General features: G+C 42.5%; 1 protein-coding gene and 1 non-coding gene across 3 annotated transcripts in view; one reads left to right on the top strand and one right to left on the bottom strand.

Moving 5' to 3' along the window:
• Nucleotides 1-25,540, bottom strand: part of Ars2 (arsenic resistance protein 2) — an 842,642-nt gene that overhangs the window by 562,418 nt on the left and 254,684 nt on the right. The window lies entirely within an intron of this gene.
• LOC145404191 (5S ribosomal RNA) lies at nucleotides 9,553-9,671 on the top strand. The gene has a single exon (XR_013898123.1). It is a non-coding gene; the product is annotated as a 5S ribosomal RNA (ribosomal RNA).

Raw genomic sequence — 25,540 nt, 5'->3', positions numbered from 1 at the left:
AGAAAAAAAAATACTCATCTCATGTGTTCTCGTAAGTTAGCATTGAGTTCTGCATTTTTCGTTATGTATCGCGCCTCCCAACACATTTCGGACCAACAGAGCATTGTTATTTCTTCCTCTTACATTTACTGTTCACTCTTTTGTTCGTTCTTAAGTGTACTGTATGTGTGAAAGAGAGAATTAATACAAACAATAATGCATTCCATTAACCCCATCATAGCTGTCAGCCTCGAACAATGTTTTACTGTACCGGTGTCAGGGATGTTGGGTTAGGGAGAGCTATAAAAAACTGCGAACAATTATGGGAAGGGAACGAAGGTCACTGGTATGTTTTCACGACCCTCCTCTACCATCTCAAACAGTCAGGAGGTCTGCCACTTCATCTCAGATGTTTTCGCCGATATGTTTAAATGCTAATGTAACATGCACCCTAATTATGAGTAAGTTTCTTCCAATATGCCGGAAACAAACGTAGGTAAGGCTTAAGGAACGTTATGATAATAAGAAAACAAACTAGAAAAATACAAAAACAAACTAGAGAATATGAATTGAATTGGTAAGGTTATTACGCTGTATGCTTGGACGAAAATTTAAGAGTTTCACAATTATAGGGGACGAAATGGAACAATTATGTTTACTAATAAGAAAAAATACTTTCATCTCAAGTGTTCTTGTAAGGTGGCATTCAGTTCCACATTCATTGTTCGATGTCGCTTCCCAACACATTTCGGACCGACAGAGCATACAGTTATTTCTGCTCCTTACAATTAAGTGTACATTTATTGCACATTCTTTTGTTCGTTCGTGTATGTGTGAAAGAGAGTATTGATACAAACAATAATGTATTCCATTAACCCCTTATGGCTGTTAGCCTTGAACAATGCTTTACTGTACGGTGTCAGTAACGTTAAGTTAGGGAGAGCCATAAAAACTGCGAACAATTATGGGAAGGGAACCAAGGTCACTGGTATGTTTATACGACCCTACTCTACAATCCCAAACAGCTCGGCGGTCCTTTCATCCCAGATGTTTTCGTGATATGTTTAAATGCTAAAGTAACATGCACCCTAACTTTATGTTTAAATTCTAATGTAACATGCCCCCTAATTTTCTTTCACGAATCATAACAAATCACAAGATGGGTTTAGGGAGGAGGGGAAAAAGCCAGGTGTACCAGACGAGTCTTTTCACATCTGTAAGAAAAAGAAACTGACTTTATAACTTTGAAAAAATGGTTTCAAGGTCTGCCACGGGAGTACACAAATTTCTGAACTCACGAACATTGAGTATTTGAGGGGGGTAAACATACGCTTTGCTGTAAGCAGTAAAAGCACCTTACCAAATCAGTTCATCCTGATAGTCTGTTATATTCTTCTGATTATTTCTGGGTTGGTAAATAAACATTTCTTGTTAAATCTTTCCCCGCTGTTTTTATCTGTTCTGGTGTGACGACTCTTTGATTCGTTAACGTAATGGCAGAAGACACTGTTCTAATCTAGGTGTTTAAACCTGGCCTAACCTAGCTTAACTGCACCTAATAATGTAACCTAACCTAATCTTCAGTTGGGAAGTTGGGAAACAAAGTCCACATTTGAGTACGATGAGTTTCGTCCATTGTGCTGGAAACAATCGTAGGTACAGCTTTAGAATGTGATGATACTAACAGGGAGGAAATCTTTCAGTAAGAAAACGTGATTTACCGAACTGAATATAGTCAGAAAAATACTGAAACAAGCTGGAGGAATATACATTGAACTGGAAAGGTCTTTCTGGTACTTAAGTGTACATTTACCGGTAAATAAATCAGTCTAACAGTACAGTACTTGTGTTTCCGCCGGATTAATCGTGCTTTCGGATTAATTAGGCACCCCTTAACACCATATAGCCCGGATAATCGGGCTATCTCTGTACATGAATATGAAAAATAAAGAAATTAGTGAACATACTGTATATAAATGTAATGGTACAGTAGGCCTACAAGTTCACATGCACTTACCTAAACTTATAGTAGGTTCCTTATTTACATATGTACAATAGAAGGGGTTGATTGGAGTCTGCTACTGCTGGAAGAAGTCCCCAGCACACTCGAATAGTAATTTCAGAGGTATTTCGGTACGAAGTTCACAAAGCACACAGAAGAATCAAGAGAAGTCAGCAGCAGCATGGCAACAACTCGGAAGAATGGCGGAAGAATGGCGAAACAGATTCTCTTTCCCATGCTAGACTCACTACATGTTTGTCCTCTCTTTATGCTATAGGAGAAAGAGCTAGCCTCTGAGCTTCATGGCAGTGGTAGACTCGTTCCATCACTTTCACTATCTCACTCACTAAGGCGGGTAAAGGCGGGTAGCTAGCTGGCGAGCCTCATGGAGAATTTCAAGACTGACGAAAAAAATCGGAGAATCTGCCGAACGATCGGAGATTTTCGTAAATGGGACTATTTCTAAAAACTGCCGAAATGTCAGATTTGCCAGGGAATTGGATGCCGAAATATTGGACTTTTACTGTACCCAGAATGTTTCATATTGTACTGTACTGTTTTTTCCATACTTACCTCTAACACCTCATTTCACTCTTTTATGTCCCTTATTGGTGTGAATAGTGACTTAGGTGCTATGCATGTGCAGTAGGGAGGTGTTTTTCTGAGTTAGGCTAGGTTAGGGTCCATAACTACCAGTCCAGGAGCCAGGGACTTCTTGTAAGTACTCAGAATGTTTAATATTGTACAGTATATACCTACCTCAAAAAACTCATTTTATGGTTCTTTTGCATTTATTTCAGTCTTTTATGTCCCTATTGGTGTGATTTGGGTCTTAAATAGGTGCTATGCATGTCCAGAGGGAGTTGTATAGGTTTTTTTCTGAGTTAGGGTCCATAAGTACAAGGCCAGAAGGCTGGGGCTCAATATCTGGACGGGATCACTATCTGGATACGCTGTTGGCTCTATTACATCGGATATTGGAGGGACTACTGTATATTATATAAACACACAAGGTGCTACCCAGAAGTTCCAGTAATTTGAACAGAGGAAGCGAACTGTTTGCAGTTTTGCCCTTTGCCACTAGGAGGAGACAGCACAGCACCCCTTGTGCGTCAGTGTGGTCCCAGCCGTGTCTGTAAGCAGACCTGTTGTTGAGCTATGCTTACTATTGTAACGTGGTGTGTAGGTGGTCTGGTGGTTTTGCAATGGCGGACCTCACAGAACAAAGAACCTGCATCAAGTTCTGCTTCAAGATCAACAAGACAGCTGCAGAAACTCACCAGGTGCTTCAGCAAGCCTTTGGTGACAATGCAATGTCTCAATGCAGAACATTTTTCTGGTACAAGCGGTTCAAGGAAAGACGAACGTCTGTCGAAGACGATGACCGTTCTGGACGGTCATCAACAGCAACAACACCAAATAAAGTAGGAAATGTTCGTCAGGCTATCCATGCAGATCGTGGACAATGATGTTTGTGATATCATTGGACTGTCGTATGGAAGCATGCAGCACATTCTGTCACACATGTTGGGCATGAGATGCGTCGCTGCAAAATTTGTGCCAAGACTACTGAGTGACGAGCAGAAGGCACATCGTGTTGCAGTTTGCAGGAAGCTCAAGAGATGATGCGACCTTCATCTCCAATGGGATGAATCATAGGTTTATGGTTATGACCCGAAGACAAAGCAGCAGTAAACGCAATGGAAGTCTTCCAATTCACCGAGGCCGAAAAAAGCGCGTCAAATTCACAACAATGTCAAGTCGATGTTGATCGTTTTCTTCGATATCCAAGGGATAGTTCACAAGGAATTTGTCTCACCTGGTAAATCTGTCAGCAGAAAGTTTTACTGTGGAGTTTTGCAGCATCTGAGGAAGAACATCTGCCGTAAACATCCAAAACAGTGGAAGAACAAGATCTGGGTCCTGGCTCATGACAACACCCCCACCCACACATCAGTTGTTGTTCGGCAGTTCCTGGCTTTCACTAACAAGGTATTTATTCCCCACCTACCCTATTCACCTGACCTTGTCCCCCGTGACTTTTTCCTGTTTCCCAAGCTGAAATTATGACTGAAAAGGCGTCGATTTGACTCGATTGAGGAGATCCAGACAGAATCGCAGGAGCTGCTCAAGAACATCATGCCTCAAGCCTTCTAGAGATGCACGGACTTGTGTAAAAAAATGCTGGGACCACTGCAAACATGACCAAAGGAACTACTTCGAAGGTGACAGTGAGAACTAGGAGGTAAGGTAACTTATTTTCCTACAATATTCAAATTACTGGAACTTTTGGGTAGCATCTCGTATATATACAGTAAAATCTCAAATTTCGAGTTTAGAATTCAATGATTCAAATTTAGATGCATTTTGGAGTGGTCTGCCTACCTCACTTTTCAATGCAAAATTGCGAATTTCGATGCTGTCACAGGCTTCATAAGCAGAAAAAGTCAAAGATCATCACCTTCTTCAGGCCAATTACTAAGGTGTTGCAAGACATAACCATTCAAGAGGGTGAGGTGGAAGATGTTGACACTGCAGATGTCCAGATACTCAAGGATGATTTTCATTTTGAGGAATTTGGGTTGGATACCTCCACAGAGGAGGCTACTTCAACTAAGTGGTCCACCCCTGCCACACACCACCAACACCAGCCAGGCAAGTGATAATATTCCATAACCTAAGGTTTGTACTGTACTGTACAGTGTGCTGTAACTAATAAAAATTGTGACAGGATACTGACAAACTGTAACAAATTTTGCTGTATTCTACACTACAGTACAGTATGGCAATGCAGTGCAGAACTACAGTTACTTAACCACATTTATAGTTCATAAAGTTTACAGGGAGTGTGGGCAAAAAATCATGATTTTACGTAGTGAAGTTGGGAGGCCCTGGACCCAAATTGATTTTTCCCATAAGAAGTTCAGTTTAAATATAGATGTTTTGAATTTAGATGTGGTTTTTTGTACATATGTCCATCGGAATTTGAGATTTTACTCCCCCCCCCCCAAAATGCGAGGAAGAAGGAACCAAAGGCCATGAGCCCGCAGTAACAGTTCCCTCCAAGAGAAAAACAAAATACAATAGAGAGCCAAATTCAAGATCCGATCATTTTGAGATGCCTGGACACACTGCGTTTGAAAGACTGGAGATCATAGGCAGCAGGAAATACAGATAGAGGGAGACAGTTCCAGAGCTGACCTGTTGCATAAATGAAAGACTGGGAGTAACGGTTAACTCTTGCATTAGAGAGTTGGACAGAAAAGGGATGAGAGTTTGCTCCCAGACGGGTGCTACGCGCCCGTCGTAGAGGTGGAGGAATGCAAGCAGACAGTTCAGAGGAGCAGTGACCATTAAAGTAGCGATAGAAAAGAGATAAAGATGCAACAGTGCGGCGAAGAGACAGAGGTTGAAGGGAGTCAGTAAGAGGAGGAGAGTTAATGAGACGAAAAGCCTTTGACTCCACCCTATTGAGAAGCGCTGTATGTATACTATATATATAAATATATACATATCTATCTATCTATCTAGAGAGAGAGAGAGCCTCTATGGTACAGTGTGCATTTTCGTACACTGAAGAACAAGGGTTCACACCCCGCCAGGGTAACTTTGGGAGTGTTCTTCAGGCCACATACTGCATTGCTGGACATAAGGGGTGCTGTGGATGAACCAGTGTCACATACTGTAAAGTATGCTTGCACTCAGTCAGCTTGCACGGGCCGATTACACTTGGTTCACAGATTACACACACATCCAAAGCCACTCCAACACAACAATTACACTTACAAGCACTTCTCACCCTACATACAATCTCTACCAGACAGCCTAAGCCACTTGGTAGAGATATATTGGCTGTATTGTCCCCACTTCGGTCGGGATAGGCAGGTCCTGCAGTGGACACTCAAATGGCTGATGAGATGAGATATATACATATATATACACACACACACACACACACATACATACACACAGTAAAACCTCAATAATATACATATACAAACACAAACACACAAACGGTAAAACCTCGATAATATACACACACAGACACAGACACACACACACACACACATACACACAGTAAACCCTTGATATAACGGACTTCAATATACTGGAATTTGCGTTTATCGAGCTAAATTCTTATATACTGGGAAAAGTCCAATAAAACCAGAAGCAGTCCCGTCTGCCTGATCTCAGTCCAGCTTGGGCAGGGGGATGGTGGAGGATGAGTAGGTTTGGGTAGGTTGTTGTGACCTTGATGATAGGCATTGGATGGCTGTCATGACCTTGGTGATAGGCGCTGGGTGGTTGTCATGACCTTGATCATGGGTGTTCGGTGGTTGTTGTGACCTTGATGAAGGGCATTTGGTGATTGCCTTGGTGTTCATGATAGGCAATGGATGGTTGTCATGACCTTGATGATGGGCGTTAGATGGGCACTGGGTGGTTCTCATGACCTTGATGATGGGCATTGGGTGGTTGTTGTGACCTGGATGAAAGGCACTGGATGGGCAGTGGGTAGTTGTCATGACCTAGACGATGGGCGTTGGATGGGCACTGGAATGCAACAGGATCTTGAGGATGTAGATTGCTGGATATGAGTTGGATAACAAGTTATGAAGCAACACTGCTAATGAAAAAAAGAAGTTGGTTCCATATGGACTAATGTCTGACACATCAGAAAAAGTCCGGGTTAGCAGGGGGAAGTCTGGATATCACTTTTATTAGAGTTTGGCTTTTTTTGGAATGGCTTGGGCCCCAATAAATCCATAACAGTGAGGTTTTACTGTACACTGAGTATATATATATATATATATATATATATATATAGGAATACCCTGGTTTAATGATCTAATTGGTTAGGTAAAACCCCATCGTTAGGCAGGGTATCATATATCGGGGCACTTTTACCATGTATTTCAGTGAGGACTGTTTACCAGCCTTGGGTTTCCCATCAAACCAGTCCAAAACTCACCAAGATGAGCCCAAAAACAGTTTTAAAGGCAATCTAAATAGCCTAACAGCTGTAAAAGAAGCTAACCTTTTTTTTTTTTTTTTTTTTTTTTTTTTTTTTATGTGTCCGACTTCTGGGCATAGGCTTCACAGCCTGCTCTCAAGGCCCAGTAGTCCTCCTACATACCATACACCTCTCTACATGTCACCACTTCGGCATTAACACCCACCGTCCATATTGAATACATGCTAGGGCTGTCTCATACAGGACTGGTGTATTGGTATTAGCGGGAGTACTTTTATGACATGTTGGCGGGTCATCTGGTAGATCAGGAAAGTCTGCTTTTATGAAATTCAAATCCTTAAACTGTTCCCTGCCCCAGCCGGGATTTGAACCTGGGTCCATCAGGACTGCAGGCCACCTCTCTACCGATTCAGCCACCGCCTCCCCCCTAAGCCTAACACCTGTAAATAACTCACTAAAACCAACCAATTCAATCTGAATATCATCAAATATAAGTCTGGGAAAAATCAAGCTTAGCAAACTGTACCCCAAAATGACAATGTTCACCCCACCTATGCCTAAAACACATTAATTAAAGTCTAAAAACAGTTTATAAATCAACCTAAACACACAATTATAATCTAAAATATCATCACAATTGGTGAGAAAAAATCAAAACATATCGTTAAACCAGGGTTTGGCCATCGTTAGGCGGGGGATGATGCAATTTCTACCCTCATCATTATGCCAGGGTATTGTACCTACGGGTATCGTTAATATAGGTATTACTGTGTGTATATATATATATATATATATATATATATATTGCCAGATGCATTAATCCCATAAGGGGTGGCCACAAACAAATAGCTTCCATGTCGTTCTGTCCCCTACTATTTCACTGCCCTGATCCCAGATATTGGAGGGATTACTTACATATATATAAATATATATAAATATATATATATATATATATATATATATATATATATACATACAGTATATATAATCTATTGCCAGATGCGTCAATCCCGTTTGGGGTGGCCACAAACAAATCGCCTCTCGCCCTGTCCTCCGCCATTTCACTGCCCTGCTCCCAGCTAACACCCTCCTCTCTCATATACCTCTCCACCCCATCCCTCCATCTCATCCTCGGCCTCCCCTTCCCTCTTCTCCCCTCCACCTCACTCACATACACTCTCTTCGTCAGTCTTTCACCCTCCATCCTCTCCACATGGCGAAATATATATATATATATATATATATATATATATATATATATATACAGGTAACTCGCACGGAACACGTGGGTTTCGTTCCTACCGTGCCGTGTTAGGTGCGAAATCGCGTATATTTAAACTACTCCATATTTTGCTCCCTAGACCCCCCAAATGTGTTGTTTTGCTGTTATCTGTCACTGGTAATCACTAGAAAGCACTTTAAGTGGTTAGAAGGTTTATTTAATGTTATAACTCACAAATACAGTACTCCAGAGCAAAACTTCAACACACAAATACTGTACGTAAACACAAGGAAACATTCCGACGCCGATCATAGGTAATCATATAAATCAGGTTAACTGGTACCATTGCTTTAACTTACAAGTACATACCAGAACAGTACATATTTAACTTAGAAATGCAGTACTGTGATATCGAATGATTTCAGTACATAATCTGTTAGGAATGGCTAGAAAAAAAAAAATGTTATGAATACATTTTCACCTTTTTGATATATGTTTATGGTAGTTTCGAGTTATTTTTTACGTTATCATTGTGCCCAAACTTGGAAAAGGGAGCGAAAGAGTTGAATTTTCAGTCCTGAATGAGAAAACTGCACGTCCTCCAAGGCTAGACTCTGCCACGGGAGAATAAAATGGAGGGTCAGTCCGATTAGCAATAAGGAAGTTGTCACAACTTCCAGCTCCCACACCACGAGAATGGCTAAAAATAATAATAATTTGGTTTTACGCCAGGTATCCCCGAAGGGCTAAGGCGTTGCCTCTGGGTAGAGGACTTTTGGACTGAAGCGTGTAGCATTTTATGACCGGATGCCCTTCCTGATGTCTACCAACGACCCTTGGGTGGATTCGATCCTCCGACCCTTCGGCCAGAGCGGAGCGCTCTAACCCACTGAGCCACGGCTGCTACGTATATATATATATATATATATATATATACAGTACCCTCGCGTCCAACACGCGTTTGTCCAGCACGATTCGAGTCAAGCACGGACAGCAATAATTAGTAAGACTTAATTCGGTTTAATTACTGTAACACGGGTTCATTAGCATAACACGGACGGAGCTCTGAGAAGTGGGCGAAATCTGCAGTGTTCGCCTCTAGCACGATCACCCCCGGTCTAACACGGTCATACTGGACATTCCCATGATGCTGACAGCCAATAAAAACTTCCGATCAAGTACCCTTCCCTGCCCACTATCATGAGGTGATCATGATGTCACCCAATTAAAAACGCTTCTGCTCTCTCGTGATGTTTTATTTAAATTTCTCCCGTCACAGCGCCACTCAGTCGCATAATTCACATTGGAAGGTGCTTTTTTCTTGACGCATTTTCTGCCCTTGTTACTGCATTTTACCCTGCTCACGATGCCTAGGCCAACGGCCATGCCACGTTGAGTACACCGCTTCCCGTCCGATCAGCGAAGTTAAGCAACGTTGGGTCTGGTTAGTACTTGGATGGGTGACCGCCTGGGAACACCAGATGCTGTTGGCATCCCTACGTGTCAAGTGGGGTTGGTGGAGGATTAGTGCCTCTCCCTGTAAAACAATTAACTCTAAGCCCTTGACCACCCCGTTTGGGATACATGGCGTCTGGCAATGGATGGATGGACGATGCCTAGGAAGCCTTCTGAGAGCCCCAAGAAGCGGCGGCACCTCCCTCAGGCCACCAAGCTAGAAAGTATCGAAAGGAAGAAGAAAGGGGAGAGGAAAGTGGACATTGCCAAGGCCTATGACATGAATGAAGCCAACGTGAGGACCATAATAAAAAACCAAGACAAGATCCTGGCAGCAGTGAAGGCTTACAGAGTGCTAGGACAGGCAGAAGCAGGACCTTCAATGGCTGTGGACGAAGATAGTGATTCTGAGTGTGATTACGAAGGATTTATGAGGGAGGTTCAGGAGGAGCAGCAGCCTAGTGACCCCAGCAGCCAGCCTCCGGGGACCCAGTAGGACTACCTACAGCCTTGGATACCACCTTCCATTCCCAGCAAGCCCACCAACACTATCCTAAAAGGTTAGTTATCATTTATAGCACAGTACTATTTATTATAATTACAGTAGTACCGATATATGTATAGGTATATGGTAGGTATTTTGGGTGACTTTTCTGAGGGTTGCTGACATAATTCATTTTTCCCCATAAGCTCTGTTGTTTGTCCAACACGTTTTTGGTCAAACAGGGGACCCATACATGACAATATTACCGTGTTGGATGCGAGGGTACTTTATATATATACATACATACATATATATGGGTGGGTGTGTAGTAATCCCTCCAATATCCGACATAATAGAGCCATAGGCAGGTCCGGATATTGGGCCTCAGCTTATGGACTTATACTTATGGACCCTAACTCAGAGAAACACCTATACAACTCAATCTGGACATGCATAGCACCTATTTAAGACCCAAATCACACCAATAAGGCACATAAAAGACTGAAAAAAATGGAAAAGAACCATAAAATGAGGTTTTTGAGGTAGGTTCATACAATATTCAACATTCTGGGAAGTTACAAGTCCCTGGCTCCTGGACTGGTACTTATGGACCCTAACCTAGCCTAACTCAGAAAAACACCTTCCCACTGCACATGCATAGCTCCTAACACCCTATTCACACCAATAAAAGACATTAAAGAGTGAAATGAGGTGTTTGAGGTAAGAATAGTATGGAAAAAAGTACAGTATGAAACATTCTGCCTACTTACAGCAAGTCCATGGCCATCTCGAAGAATAACCGCTTCCTCTCGGACTCTGACGGTAAGAAGGATTTCCTGAAGCACTTGCAGTACACTGATCATGAAGTCTTGCACTGAACTTAGTCAATCGCACTCAGAAGTCCGTTCTCTTCACAGTGCGCACTCTTGTCTAACTTATGCTCCATTGTAGCTTACTAAGTGTTGCACTCTGCACTTTAACTTTTCCCACTCTTCTAACCATTTTCTAAAGCAAAAACAAACAAGTCTATTTACGTTAAATTTAGTTCAAAAATTGTCTTTTCACTCACAACTGCAAATCCTTAACACAACGCACTGTTTTTTTCACTGCACAACACTCTAAATTCCCGTGTGGTCTAGTGGAGAAGTTCTTGCTGTTTAATCACTGTCAAAGTCCGAGAGTAGCACAGGGAGGTGACCTAGGGGTGCGTCGCTGGGTCGTGGTGATGGCGTACCCACTGCAGACGACGCAGAAGATAGACGCAAACTCACGTCGAGCGGTGACTCCACCGTGGTTGATGTGCTGGGCTGTGGCTCGGAGCATGAGGGCCTGTCTTGCGGAGGCAACGGAGTGGAGCCAGGGCTGGGTACAGCAGGGGTCACGGGCCTGAAAAAATTGTCAATCGTTGATTGACGCAAGGAACGACGAGTCTGACGATTGATGATGCGCTGCCTGAAAACACGCACTTCCTCCACAAGTCCCAAGGGCCCCATCTCCCTGTCGTAGTCCAGGTGTTCCAGGTAGTCGAGAACGAACTCTAGGTGTTCCTGGAGTTCACTCACCTTGGGGATGCCTGGAGTAGTGTCATGCTCAGAGGAGTCCGCATCATCGTCGCCGTCCTCGTCAGAATCTTCAAGTTGGGTACTGACACCTGCAACTGAAGATGCAATCTCGATATCAGACAATGTCTGATACCCAGGATCGCCCTCGTCATCACCCAACCACTCACGCACATCGTCCACATCAACATCGTCGCCATGCGTACGTAGACGTGCATGGAAGTCATCCACGTCAAAACCTAGGAAATCGTACTCCACATCCGTTCCGAGAAGCAGATGAAACCAACTATTTTCTAGAATTGACAGGGACTTCCTTCCATGCACTGGCCCAGTTGTAGATTGCAGACCTGATGTTGTAGCGGTGAAGGTTTTCCAAAGTCCGCTGATCTCACGTGTCCCGTCCCTTCCTGAGCTCGTCCTCGTCCTCAAGAACAACCATAACCTCGTCCAGGAACTTCCTTCGGTATAGGTGCTTTGTTGCCACGATCACTCCTTGGTCCATTGGTTGGATGAGAGCAGTCGTATTAGGTGGCAGAAACATGCACCTAATCCGGCCATTCTCAGCCACCATGTCCTTGTCGCACAGGTGGGCAGGTGCATTGTTGAGGAGAAGGAGGGCCTTTACCTGGTCGCGCAGGATTCCCAGTGTCTTTGTCTGATAATGTATGACCTCCTTGACGAAGTGGTGGTAGAATCAGTCCTTGAAGATCTGGGCTGTAAACCATGCCTTCAGAGAACGGTACCAGACAACAGGAAGGACATCCATCACCCCACGAAGACACCGAGGCTGCTTTGCACGGCCAACAATAACGGGCTTAAGCCAGTGCATGCCGTTAGCATTGGCACAACACAAAGCAGATATCCATTGCTTGGAGAGCTTGCGGCCAGGTACACGCTTCTCTGTCTCCTCGGCTAGAGCGTTCATAGGCAAAGAGCGATAGAATAAACCAGTTTCGTCAGCATCGTAGACTTGACCGAGAGTGAGGCCCTCCCTGTCGATCAAGCCCTTCACCTTGTGCCGAAACTCGTCCACTCCATCCTCGTTAGCATCCAAAGCTTCGCCATGAGCTTTACGGTTGGTAAGGCCATGCCGTAACTTGAACGTGAAGAGCCAACCCTCGGATGCCTTGAAGTCTAGAGCGTCGTGAAGCCTGGCGAACTTCTCAGCAGCAGCCTTCAGCTCCGTACCATGTACCATCACACCAGGAGCACGTTGCTGTCGATACCAAATCAACGTGGAGCGGTCGACTTCAGCAAACTTGGGAGTAAACATCACCTTCCTCTCCATGCTGCGTTTGCTTCTCAACGAGAAGTCAGCCATATACTGCATGAGTTTGTCTCAGGATCTCTTGATATCGAACAAAGTAGATCGGGCCAGGTTGAACTCGCGGAGGATGCGGGAAGAAGACCACCCCGCATCTACTTTCTCCAATATCTCCCGTTTCTTCTCCAGAGTCAACACCACTCTCTTCCTCTTCTCAGGCGGCGGGGCCATCATCACACACACTAATAAGAGGCACGAGAGCAGCAGGAGTGCCTGCAGCAGATAAGGCACCACCACAAAAGCGAGCACGTGGGCAGCCATGACGACAAGCGTGCACTCGCGACGAGAGACAGGCGGAAAGTGGGGAGGATGCAGGGGCGCTCTATCAGACGTCGGAGGAATGGCGCATCACAACAAAGCTGTCCCACACCCTGTGGCCAAGTTCAAATTACAGGCGGGATCCCCCCCCCCCCAATTTTTTTTGCGGTTTTCGGACCATTTTGGGAATATTGGATCCCGGGATGTTCGGATATTGGGTGTTCGGATATTAGAGGGATCACTTTTACAGTACCCTCGTGTCCAACACGGTAATATTGTCATGCATGGGTCCCCTATTGGACCAAAAACGTGTTGGAGCTTATGGGGAACAATGAATTATGTCAGCAACCCTAGGAAAAGTCACCCTAAATACCTACCATATACCTATACATATATTGGTACTATTGTAATTATAATAAATGCTACTGTGCTATGAATGATAACTAACCTTTTAGGATAGTGTTGGTGGGCTTGTTGGGAATGGAAGGTGGTAACCAAGGCTGTAGGTAGTCCTACTGGGTCCCCGGAGGATGGCTGCTGGCGTCACTAGTGGGTAATGGCTGTTGCTCCTCCTCAACCTCCCTCATAAATCCTTCGAAATCACACTCAGAATCACTATCTTCGTCCACAGCCATGGAAGGTCCTGCTTCTGCCTGTCCTAGCACTCTGTAATCCTCGGCAAAGGGCATGCTTCTCACACTGTTGCCAGAACCCTGTCTCGTGACTATGGAAAGTGATCGCTGTCGCTGACTCGGTAGAGAATAAGGAGAAGCAACTTTGTTTATAAGCTGGTACACACGCCGATGAGAAGGGTTTCAAAACGATTGATATTTATTCTAAAATATTAATATGTATTCAATGTCAGAATAAATGTTCAATGCTGTAGTACAATACATTCTTTGTCGAGTCGCCTGGGTTTTGGTCACACTGTTTTGCCCGTCGTATCCTCGGCAGGAATCCATCCAGATGAATTCCAAATCCCCGTGGTATCGTCGGCAATTTTACCACGTTACCTTTCCGATTTACCATCGTATCCTCGGGAAACCTGGTATGAAGTGCCGTGTAAAAGCCTTCGGCTGCCAGGATCTCGTCTTGGTTTTTTATTATGGTCCTCACGTTGGCTTCATTCATGTCGTAGACCTTGGCAATGTCAACTTTCCTCTCCCCTTTCTTCTTCCTCTCGATGCTTTCTAGCTTGGTGGCCTGAGGGAGGTGCCGACGCTTCTTGGGGTTCTCAGAAGGCTTCCTAGGGTAAAATGCAGTAACAAGGGCAGAAAATGCAGCAAGAAAAAAGCACCTTCCAATGCGAATTATGCGACTGAGTGGCGCTGTGGCGGGAGAAATTTAAACAAAACATCACGTGACAGCAGAAGCGTTTTTAATTGGGCGACATCACGATCACGTCACGATAGCGGGCGGGGAAGGCTACTTGATCAGAAGTTTTCATTGGCTATCATCATCATGGGAATGTCCAGTATGACCATGTTAGACCGGGGGTGATCGTGCTAGAGGTGAACTCTGCGGATTTTGCCCACTTCTCGGAGCTCTGTGCGTGTTATGCTAACACACTCGTGTTGCAGTAATTAAATCGTATTAAATAATACTATAGTAGCCGCAGCGAGAAATGAACGCTGTGGTGGGGCAGCCGGGATGACCTGGGATTCCCCCACTGTAGCCATATCCACATGTCACCGACCATCGGCCACCGCTGCAGCCCCGCTCCATGATCCTTACCCTGTGTCTCTGGCTTTCTCTTTCTCTCTCGGTTTCTATATAAACTGGTGTATTTCCGAAACTAATTATGAAATTATTATGACTTTTGTTCCACACCACCTTTGAGGTAAAAATCCAGGAGAGTTTTCTGTATAAAGGTTTCCCCCCCCTCCTAAATGTGGCATATGAGCGGGGGAGTGCGGCCTTGCCGATATCTCCGCCTGACCTATAATTATACACTCGCCAGAACTGACCTGCCCTCAGACAAGGGGGGGGAAACCTTTATACAGAAAACTCTCCTTGATTTTTACCTCAGTGGTGGTGTGGAACAAAAGTCATAATAATTTCATAATTAGTTTCGGAAATACACCAGTTTATATAGAAACCGAGAGAGAAAGAGAAAGCCAGAGACACAGGGTAAGGATCATGGAGCGGGGCTGCAGCGGTGGCCGATGGTCGGTGACATCCTACCTCTATGGTCGGTAACATGTGGATATGGCTACAGTGGGGGAATCCCCGGATGACCGGCTGCCCCACCACAGCGTTCATTTCTCGCTGCGGCTACTATAATTATTGCTCTCCGTGCTTGACGTGAATCGTGCTGGACTAACGCGTGTTGGACGCCAGGGTACTGTATATACATATGTACATATATATATATATATATATATATATATATATATGTACATACATACAGTGGGTTCTCGAATTTCGATGGGCATGGGTACCTAAAAATCACCGCGAAATTCAAATAATTGAAATTTAAACTGAACTTCTTATGGGAAAAATTATTTTGGGTCAGGGGCCTCTGAACCTAACTACGTAAAATCATGATTTTTTGCCCACACCCACTGTAAACTTTATGAACTATAATTGTGGTTAAGTAACCATTGTATTGCCATACTGTCAGCAAGAGTATACTTGGTGTATTTCTGCCCTTTCCTGTATTGCCATTTCTCCTTTGGCTGCAAAGATTTAGAGGTGTCAGGCTGCTCTTGTCCACTAGGGTACCACTGTCACCCGAAGAATCACTCTTGCTTGCCATCTTGAAACAGGTAAGTTGTAATGAAAATACAAAGAAAATGCATACAATTAAATTGCAGTGAAATGCATGTCCACATGTGGAAGGTACAGGCTGAAAGTGTGGCACTTGGCTGTACAGGGCTGGCTGCTGGCAGGACAGTCGCAAGATGGCCGCCGACAACTGAACATCACCTTGCACAAGGCTTCTTCTTGTTGGTGCCTACTCCCATCCTGGAGCTCTTGTCCTTAACCCCTACACCGCGGGCATGTTTACCGATGTTTTGCGTGTGCCGCGGGGTTATTCGGGCTCCGACAGACTCTCAAAAAATATTTGCCAAAAATCAGTTATTAGTCCTAGAATATTAAAATTAAATATGCTTATGGCACATACCTTCAGCTTTCTCCTGGAATGTTTGTTGAGCCTTCGTCAGTTACCGTAGGACTTGTGGAGACCTCTGAAGTTGGGTAACGAAGTCTCCACTTTACAGTTCCCGACAACCCGTAATATGATTACCACAGCCAGATATAAACACTATAAATACTACTCTATGATTTTCAAGTAGTTTGGGATCCATACTCCAAAAAAAAAACCCACTGTGAAAGCAATGAAAATTATGAGCGCGTCTGACCGCCGCACTTCCGCTAGTTCGCTCTTGGTACTCTGTCATTTATTATTCATAAAACCCCTCACACTTTATATTTCTATAACTACATAACACTTATATATATCTACAGTCTTTATCCATAAGTTTCCTTCAGTAGTATTAGTTTATTGCCACTGTAGGGATTCAATTTCTTTCAGTAAAATACGTAGCATTCACTTTCTCGTCCTGTATACTGGCATTGAGAGTGAATGTCACTTTCATCTTCACTCTCATAACTCATAGTATTCAGACATGCTATAGTGAAACTTTCACTTTCATTACTCCTAGGGTATATACTCATATTCTTATAATACTACTCATTTACATTTCTATTTACGTTCTCTATTTTATTTACGTTATTTACATTTCTATTTTATTTACACTGTGTTATGCACTGTCACTTGAAGTAACTTATAAAACTATTTTCCATTGTTCACGTATATTTACATTCATTACTTTCACTTGCTGTTTACACATTATTTACACATTATTTACAATTCCACTTGCACTGTTTTACTCAATAGAAAGATCGTAGTCACTCTTTTATCAATTGTCAGCCCTTTACCTCTTTCCACACGTGGTTTAGTAGGGGGTAAAGGTCACAGGGCCCTTGCATGGGGGTGAAAAAAGGCCCTGAAGTCAGCAAGAGGATGAGCCGTACCTCCTCTTCGGAATCTGAGAGAGAACTGCTAGGAGGGCCAGCAGGGGTTGAGGCCTACTTGAGGGTTATTCAGCACTACCAACGTAGCTCTTGAAACAGCTAAGTTTAGCACTGATATGATTGGCAGGAAATCTAGACAATACATTATAAATTTGGTAGTTCCAGGTGAATGTAAATATCACTCAGGCTTCTTCCTTCCCTCCTTACATGTATATTTATTACGAAAATAGATTAGAGGCCTACTTAGGAGATATATATATAATCAGAGCTACCAATGTTAAATCTTGAAACAGCTTTGTGTAGCACTGATATGATTGGCAGGAAATCTAGACAATACATTATAAATTAGGTAGTTCCAGGTGAATGTAAATATCACTTAGGCTTCTCCCTTCCCTACTTACATGTATATTTATTACGAAAATAGATTATACGGCATATTTCAATGGGAAAAAAACAGCGAAAATTAGCGAACGAGTGCACATGAGGTGTTGTCAGGTGATAATTAGCCAATTCCAGGTGTATGGCACTCTCACTTACCTTATTTCTTTCTTGTATATATTATTTGGTATAAGAATACGACATAGGGCTTATTTCAATGGATGAAATCAGTGAAAAATTCTAGGGAAGATTTACTTAGCGTAGCATGGCCGGGCAGGAGAGAGGATAGGGTAATGGAGGGGGGGTAGGGAGGGGAGTCAAGAACGGGGAGAAATGGCTAAATTGTCAACAATGGATGGGAGTACAGATGAGATTAGGAGTGCTGACTAGTGTTGGACATCGGCAGTACTGATAGATGATACAAGCCCCCACTTGGAAGCCCGGGTGAATTCAAAATAACACAGAATCACAAAAGCGACGCCCCGCGGTATGATCCCTTGCTCCCAAGCGTCACGAAAGTGACGCCCCGCGGTTAAGGGGTTAAACATGACCTTCTTTTTTCAGTTTCTATTGTTCATTTCTATGTTGCCTCTTATATTCATAATTACTGTACTTCTCTTCGTTTCAGTTTTCCGCCTACTGTATTTGCTACCACTTGTACTTCATTTTGTTTTAGTATTTCTATTATTGATTCCTTTCCTTTTTCTTTTGTTATATCTTCGAGTTATTAAAGTATTGAATAATTAATAATACTGTAAGTATATTTACAGAATGACAGTGAATAGTCCTGGGTGCGAATTCTCCTGATGGGAAATCGTCCATGTTTTGACAGGGAATTATCTGACGGCGAATTGACTTGATGGTGAATTGTCTCGGAACCTTATCATCGTGTGCTCCACACATGAATAAATGATGCTGATTTTCATTCTCTTCTTGACACATGTCACATATGATACTAGGTTAGGCTCATGCTTTTTCTTATAATTTTCCTTCACTTCTAGCATTTTGGTTTGCATCAAAAATATTATCTTTGCTTGTTCTGGTTGGAGTCTGGCCCTGAGAGCATCAAAATACGCGACTTTGCATCGAAAAGTGAGGTACATAGACCACTCCGAAATGCATCGAAATTTGATTAATTGAATTCTAAACTGTTGAAATTCGAGAATCCACTATATATATATATATATATATATATATATATATATATATATATATATCCATCTATATATATATAGTATATATATACTGTACAGATATATATATGTACAGTATATACAAATGCTCGTGGGCCCTTCGGGCCCCTCGCACTTGCACTTGCAGAGGGCTCTCGCATCTATGTGCTGCTCTAGAGTAACACTGTCACTTGGATTTTTTGCAGCTTACCAATTGATCGTGTTATTTGCAGCTTCGGGAATGGAACCCAAGTTGTCTGAACGCAAGTCCAAAATAGTGTAGTTGTACCTGTGGGCAAAAAATTCTATGCGGATCCTATGCCGGGCGCCAGGACTGGCGTTTTTTGGTCAAAATGTGATCGCTCATTAAATATGGTAAAAGTTTTTCAATCGTGATGGGACCAAGTCTTTTCACATCAGCAAATTTTTTTGTGATTTCTGTGCCAATTTTGGTGCGATCAGAATGTGTAGCTTCGGCTGCCCAAAACACACACACACACGCGGCTACTGCTATAGTATATTAGATGGGGAGGGCGGTGATGATTAGGACAGCAGGATGGTTCAGACAGTGCATTCTCTTCCCTGAGAAACGTATGGGACCTAGGGCCGTGAGATCTTGCGTGAAAGTGGAAGAGTTTGTTTACTTCAAACACATGGAACCCCAAGCTAGAAACGCCACACTTTTTGATGCAGGTCAGATTTTATGTTTTTTTTGCATCTCCTATTGTCATGATTCGAATCCTCAATTCAGAGTCGGAAGTCTCGAGGAGAATGGCCAGACTGTTGATGTACTCTGTACAAATGAATCTGGGTTCGGGTAGTCTCATTTCTGAGCCTAGATGAAAGAGATTTGCATGAAAATGAGTCAGTCGACCAGTAGCAGCCGGGTCAGTCTCATGGCAACCTGTGGAGAATCCTAGACCAGAGTCCATACAGGGAGGCAGTAAGGACAGATGTTGAGAGGACATCGATACTGGTTCCAGCCGTTGGATATAACGAGTATGGTCTAGTGGGATGGCGGTCCGAGATTAACCCTCTATCAGAGATTAACCCTCAATGAAGGTATGTGAGTTTAAGGATTACTATTAGGATTTGTAACCCGGAATTGTAGTACACCTGTCTAGTGAAATGATCCTAATGACTTGGTGTAAAATAAGTGGTGTACAATTCATTGTATAATTTAGGTACCTGTAAAAATTCAGGTACTGCAATACATAAGTACCCTAAAGGTGAATGTGTTATTATTAGGGATTATGTTTAACGGGTGCATTGGGCTGCAACAGGAGTGATGAGTGGGGCAGGTCAACTACTGTGGGGTACTGTCTGGAGGAACGAGGCTAATGAAGAGTCCTGGTGGTAGCGAGAGGTGTGGAGTAGCGTGGCGTTATTCGGGAAAGAGTGTCTTGAGGAATGGTAGCCACTTCCATATCTTCTATCTCAGCATACGTGCCATGGACAAGTTTATGTAAATATGTTGTGCGATAATAATGGACAGTGAAAATCTAGGACTGCTGCTTATGGTGTAAGCCTGAACTGTGAAGTTAAGGAGTTTTATATATAATGCTAAGTGAAAATCAGGTTATCAACTTTATGTTGAGGAAACAAGTGATCAGTGAAATGTTAAGTATTCTCCTAATGGAAAAGGATCTGTGATGGGTTATTACATTTGTTGTTCTTATGTATCTTTGTGTATTTATATAATTTTTATATTAAATGCAATGTTAAATTTGTTCCTTCCCTTGTCCTACGTGATAACGTGTTCAGTGGTTCTTCATGCAGTGTCTTAACTGCTGTTGGTCATTTATCGACAAGTAACCTGACACCTATGTTACAATATGAATGTATATTGTAAGCTCTACCTTTATGAATATGCCAAGCATCAAATGTGGATGATCAGGGTGAATCTGTGTTGCATGTCGAACATACTGCTGTGAAAAACAAACGTTAAACTCTCTCACGGGAAACCTGAAGGTACCCATCAATTAATTATATAGATTCGGGATGATTCGGACAGTTGAGGAAGGGGATGGTACGGAGTGTGTCCAAACTATCCCTTCGCTAATTACCAAGTCATGACCTTATCAAATGATAGCACTGCTTCTTTTGATAATTTATATTTGAACACAGTGTGAAACACCATTCTTAACAGGTATCAGGGAATATATATTTATAGCTCTGTTTATTTAACCTATTTCTCAAAGTGTAAAAAGAAGGAAGTGATATTACAATTTCTATTTCAGTTTAGTAGGCTACAATATGAGTTAAAATTCTTAAGTTAGTCAGTCAGAAATAGGGAAATAAAATGATAAAACAAGAGGTTAAGTTTCTTTTCAAGTCTGAAATAAGGCCTGGAAAGTGAGAAGTGAAGTCAATATTCGAGAGAGAGAGAGAGAGAGAGAGAGAGAGAGGCCAATTATGCATAACTTTGAAGCAGAAGTAAGAGGCTGTCAGTTATTAATAAATCTGGCGACGGTTATTTTTTTTATTTTTTATTTTTTAACAAATATTAAGTGGTTCATTTGGATTCTGAAGTTTAATTTTGTACTGTAGGAAAATAAAATGTCTTTGAATTAATAAATGTTTGTTTTTATCCAATCCAACTCACATAATTTTATGAATATGCCGAGTAATATGTGTGGCTGAACCATCCCACCCTTCTGTCCGATCCAACACCACTGGTAGGGATGGTTCGGACGATTTAGTCACTTGTGTTTTGTTAACTTTAGCTTAAAGCTGAAAAGACTTAAGAATTCCATATCATAAGCCTAAAGAGCCAAATGATGTGGCAACATTCTAACATACACCAGATTACTATCAACAGTAAAAGCTCGATTAACCGGCATCAGATGAATCAGCATATCCATATAACCAGAACACAAATTTGATTCAGCATGGGATTGAAAATATTCCGGATACCAGTTATTCCTTCTTTTTCTTCATCTCCTGACCCAGTTCTTTCCACTTCTTCAGTTCCTGATCTTGTCCCTTCCACTTCGCCTTCTCCACTGTCTGAATCCTCATCTCATGAACCCGATGATCCCCCTATAATTCTTGATTAGTTCTGTACAGTACAGAGTAAAGTAGTGTATGCAGCTTAGTTTTCACAATTATTTTAGCCTATAGCATATGCTAAATTTTTCTTTAAATAATTTTTGGTAATGTTTGCTGGTTTGTGTTCAGTCCGGTACAACTTCTCTTGCTGTCTTTTTTGTGTATTATACTGTGCCTGTACTGTGTCTTACCTGTACTGTATCTAATACTGAATAATGCACTTTATGCAATAAAGTCCCAAGTTTGGTCCTATTTCATTTGCTTGACCTCCCAGAAAATTTCTAAGAGTAACATTCGGTTATGCAGGAAATTCCATCTCCGGAATGGAAGAATCCCCATGCATTCCGGTTAATTGAGCTTTTACTGTATATATCTATCTATTGCCAGAAACCTTAATCTCTTACATGGGGTGGCCACAAACAAATTGCCTCCATGTCACCCTGTCCACCAGATTACACTCCTGCTTAAACCTGAGTTTTTGTTAAGTAATCACTCTAATATCCGGACGCCCAATATCCGAACATCCCCACTATCCGGACACAAGAATGTTTCATACTGTACTTTTTTCCATACTATACTTACCTCATTTCACTCTTTAATGTCCTTTATTGGTGTGAATAGGGTGTTAGGAGCTATGCATGTGCAGTAGGAAGGTGTTTTTCTGAGTTAGGCTAGGTTAGGGTCCATAAGTACCAGTCCAGGAGCCAGTCACCAGAATGTTTATTATTGTATGAACCTACTTCTAAACCCTCATTTTATGTTTCTTTTGCATTTATTTCAGTCATTTATGTGCCTTATTGGTGTGATTTGGGTCTTAAATAGGTGCTACGCATGTCCAGAGGGAGTTGTATAGGTGTTTCTCTGAGTTAGGGTCCATAACTACAAGTCCATAAGCTGGGGCCCAATATCCGGACAGAACCAATATCCGGACCTGCCTGTGGCTCTATTACGTCGGATATTGGAGTGATTACTGTATTATTTTTTAAAGTGTCCGAACCATCACTGCCCTCCCCTAAACAGTGATCCCTCACTTATCCAGATGCTCAGTAACCAGATACTGGGCCTTGGTTCTATTAAACCATTATTCAAATTTACTTGCTAGTATTCGGACGTAAGTGCACCCAAGAACTTCGGCCAGCCAGCCAACTGGCCGGCCTGCATGTCCAAATATTCAGTATTGTGGCTGATGGGCTTGTGCCGTGAGCGGGAAGAAGTCCGTAACCCACAATCAGAGCTAAAATGTCCGTCCGCCCCTGTACTGAATGGTCTAAGTTGTGTGCTCGTCCAATCACTCCCAATGAGCCTCAAGCAACTGGGCAATACGACTGTAACCCGCAAGTGGTGTCAAAATGTCCATACACATCCCCACCCAATGTCCAGTACAGTAAGACCTCATTATAATGCACTAATTGGGGCTCAAACCATTCTGAAAAATGCGAAATTCCAATAAAAGCGACTTCCGGACTTCCCTCTGCTACCCCGGACTTTTTCCGATATATCAGACATTAGTCCTGATCGCATGAATGGTTTTTAAACTGTTTTGACCACCACTGTGGTACTGTACTGTGCTATAAATACAGTACACTACATTAATCAAATGGTATAATATATATAATAATACCGTAATCCCTCCACTTTCCGATGTAATAGACCCAAAAGCGTGTCCGGAAAGTGGGCCCCAGCCTCCTGGACTTGTACTTATGGACCCTAACCTACCCTGACTCAGAAAAACACCTACACAACTCCCTACTAGACATGCATAGCACCTATTTAAGACCCAAATCACACCAATAAGGGATAAAAAAGACTGAAATAAATGCAAAAGAACCAGAGAATGTGGTTTTCGAAGTGAGTTCATACAATATTAAACATCCTGGGTACTTACAACAAGTCCCTGGCTCCTGGACTGGTACTTAAGGACTCTAACCCAGCCTAACTTTGAAAGCCACCTAAATAACTCCTACCGGACATGCATAGCACATAATTAAACCTATTTAAGACCCTATTCACACCACTAATGGACATAAAGAATGAAATAAATAAAAAGGAACCAAAGAATGAGGAATTAGAAGTGGATATACCTCACCCAGGGTACTTACAGCACGTCTGTGGCTGCCTCCTCTGGCTTTGGCAGTGGTGAAAATGCTCTTGAAGCACGTACAGTAATCCAGTTTTGTGCTGCGCTTACAATAATTCTTTGCACTGTGAGTTATAATTGTTTAACACTGCACATTGTTAATTGCACCACACTAGTTTCAACCGCCAGTTTGCACTCCACGGTTAATCTTTTGCGCTCTAAATTCTAATTTCTTAACACTGCACAACATTGTAAATTCCCATATGGTCTACTGGCGAGGTTCATTCATTCATTCATTGTCAGACGCCATGTATCCCAAACAGGGTGGCCAAGGCTTAGAGGTATTGCAGTTTATTCACAAAAAATGATAAGCATCTGCTCTCGATCGGAGTTAGGCTGTGACTGTTGATGATGGGGTAACAGAGTTGCCAGATCGCAATGGCCACATTACCAAACTCCTCAATTTTCATTACCAAATTTAACTTTTCATTACCAAATTCGTAAAGCTAGCATTTATTCTTCATTAATTATATATACAAGAGGAAATACATGTAATCACTCTTCTTATAATTAACAGCATGTTGATTATTTTCACGCTATATAGGCTTGCAGATTAATCAAGGAGAGCAAACAATCCACCATCTCCATCCTGTGTTTCCTCACACATGTGAAAAATCAGTTTGGTATTGCATTATTCTGATTCATTACCAAACGAATTTTTCATTACCAAAATGGCCCACATTTGGTAATGAAAAATACCAAATGGCAACCCTGACAGGGGAGGGGGGAGGGGGGAGGAAGGAAGGGGTGAAGGGTCCATGGTGTACCAGCTGTGCTGCACCGCGCGGCAATTTCAAATTACGGGTGGGAAAAAATTTGGATTTTGGGGGGATTTTGTTCTTTTTAGGCCATTTTTGGGTTTCAAAGGTCCAGGCCCACAATGTCCAGTAAGTGGGGTGTCCGGAAAGTAAAGGGATTACAGTACTGTAATGTACACTGATAAATGTTTTTTATTTACCTTATTGTGGTGAACATGCAGCTACTGCAAATTGACTTAGGACCTCCCCCCACAAGGGATTAAAAAAAACAGAAATCATAGTATATCACAATGTTTGTTCATGAAATGCCATGAACGGAACCTAAAGGTGAATGTAGGGAAGAGTAAAGTTATGGTCTTTGAGAGAGGTGAAGTTACTGAATGTACAGCGAGGTTGGATGGTGAGGAATTGGAAAATGTGAGTACGTTTAAGTATTTGGGTAGTGTGATGAGTAAGGATGGAGGTTTGGAGGGTGAAGTGCCTGAAAGGGCACAGCAGGGAAGAAAGGTTGCTGGTTCCTTGAAAGCAGTGATAAGAAACAGGGAAGTGAGCATGGAAGTGAAAAAGTTACTACATGACAGTATTGTGATACCATACGGAAGTGAAGCTTGGACACTGTTGGAAGGACACAAGTCAAGAGTGAGAGCAGTGGAAATGAGTTATTTAAGAGGAGCCTGTGGAGTCACGTGGAGAGACAGGCTGACGAATGAGGATATAAAGGAGCGTTGTGGTGTGGATGTGGATG

Source organism: Coenobita brevimanus, chromosome 62 (assembly GCF_032717465.1).
Source record: "Coenobita brevimanus isolate Jiangsu-jjx chromosome 62, ASM3271746v2, whole genome shotgun sequence".
In the NCBI taxonomy this organism is placed as follows: domain Eukaryota; kingdom Metazoa; phylum Arthropoda; class Malacostraca; order Decapoda; family Coenobitidae; genus Coenobita; species Coenobita brevimanus.
Note: the sequence above shows the minus strand (reverse complement) of the source record. Positions and strands in the feature narration are given on the sequence as shown.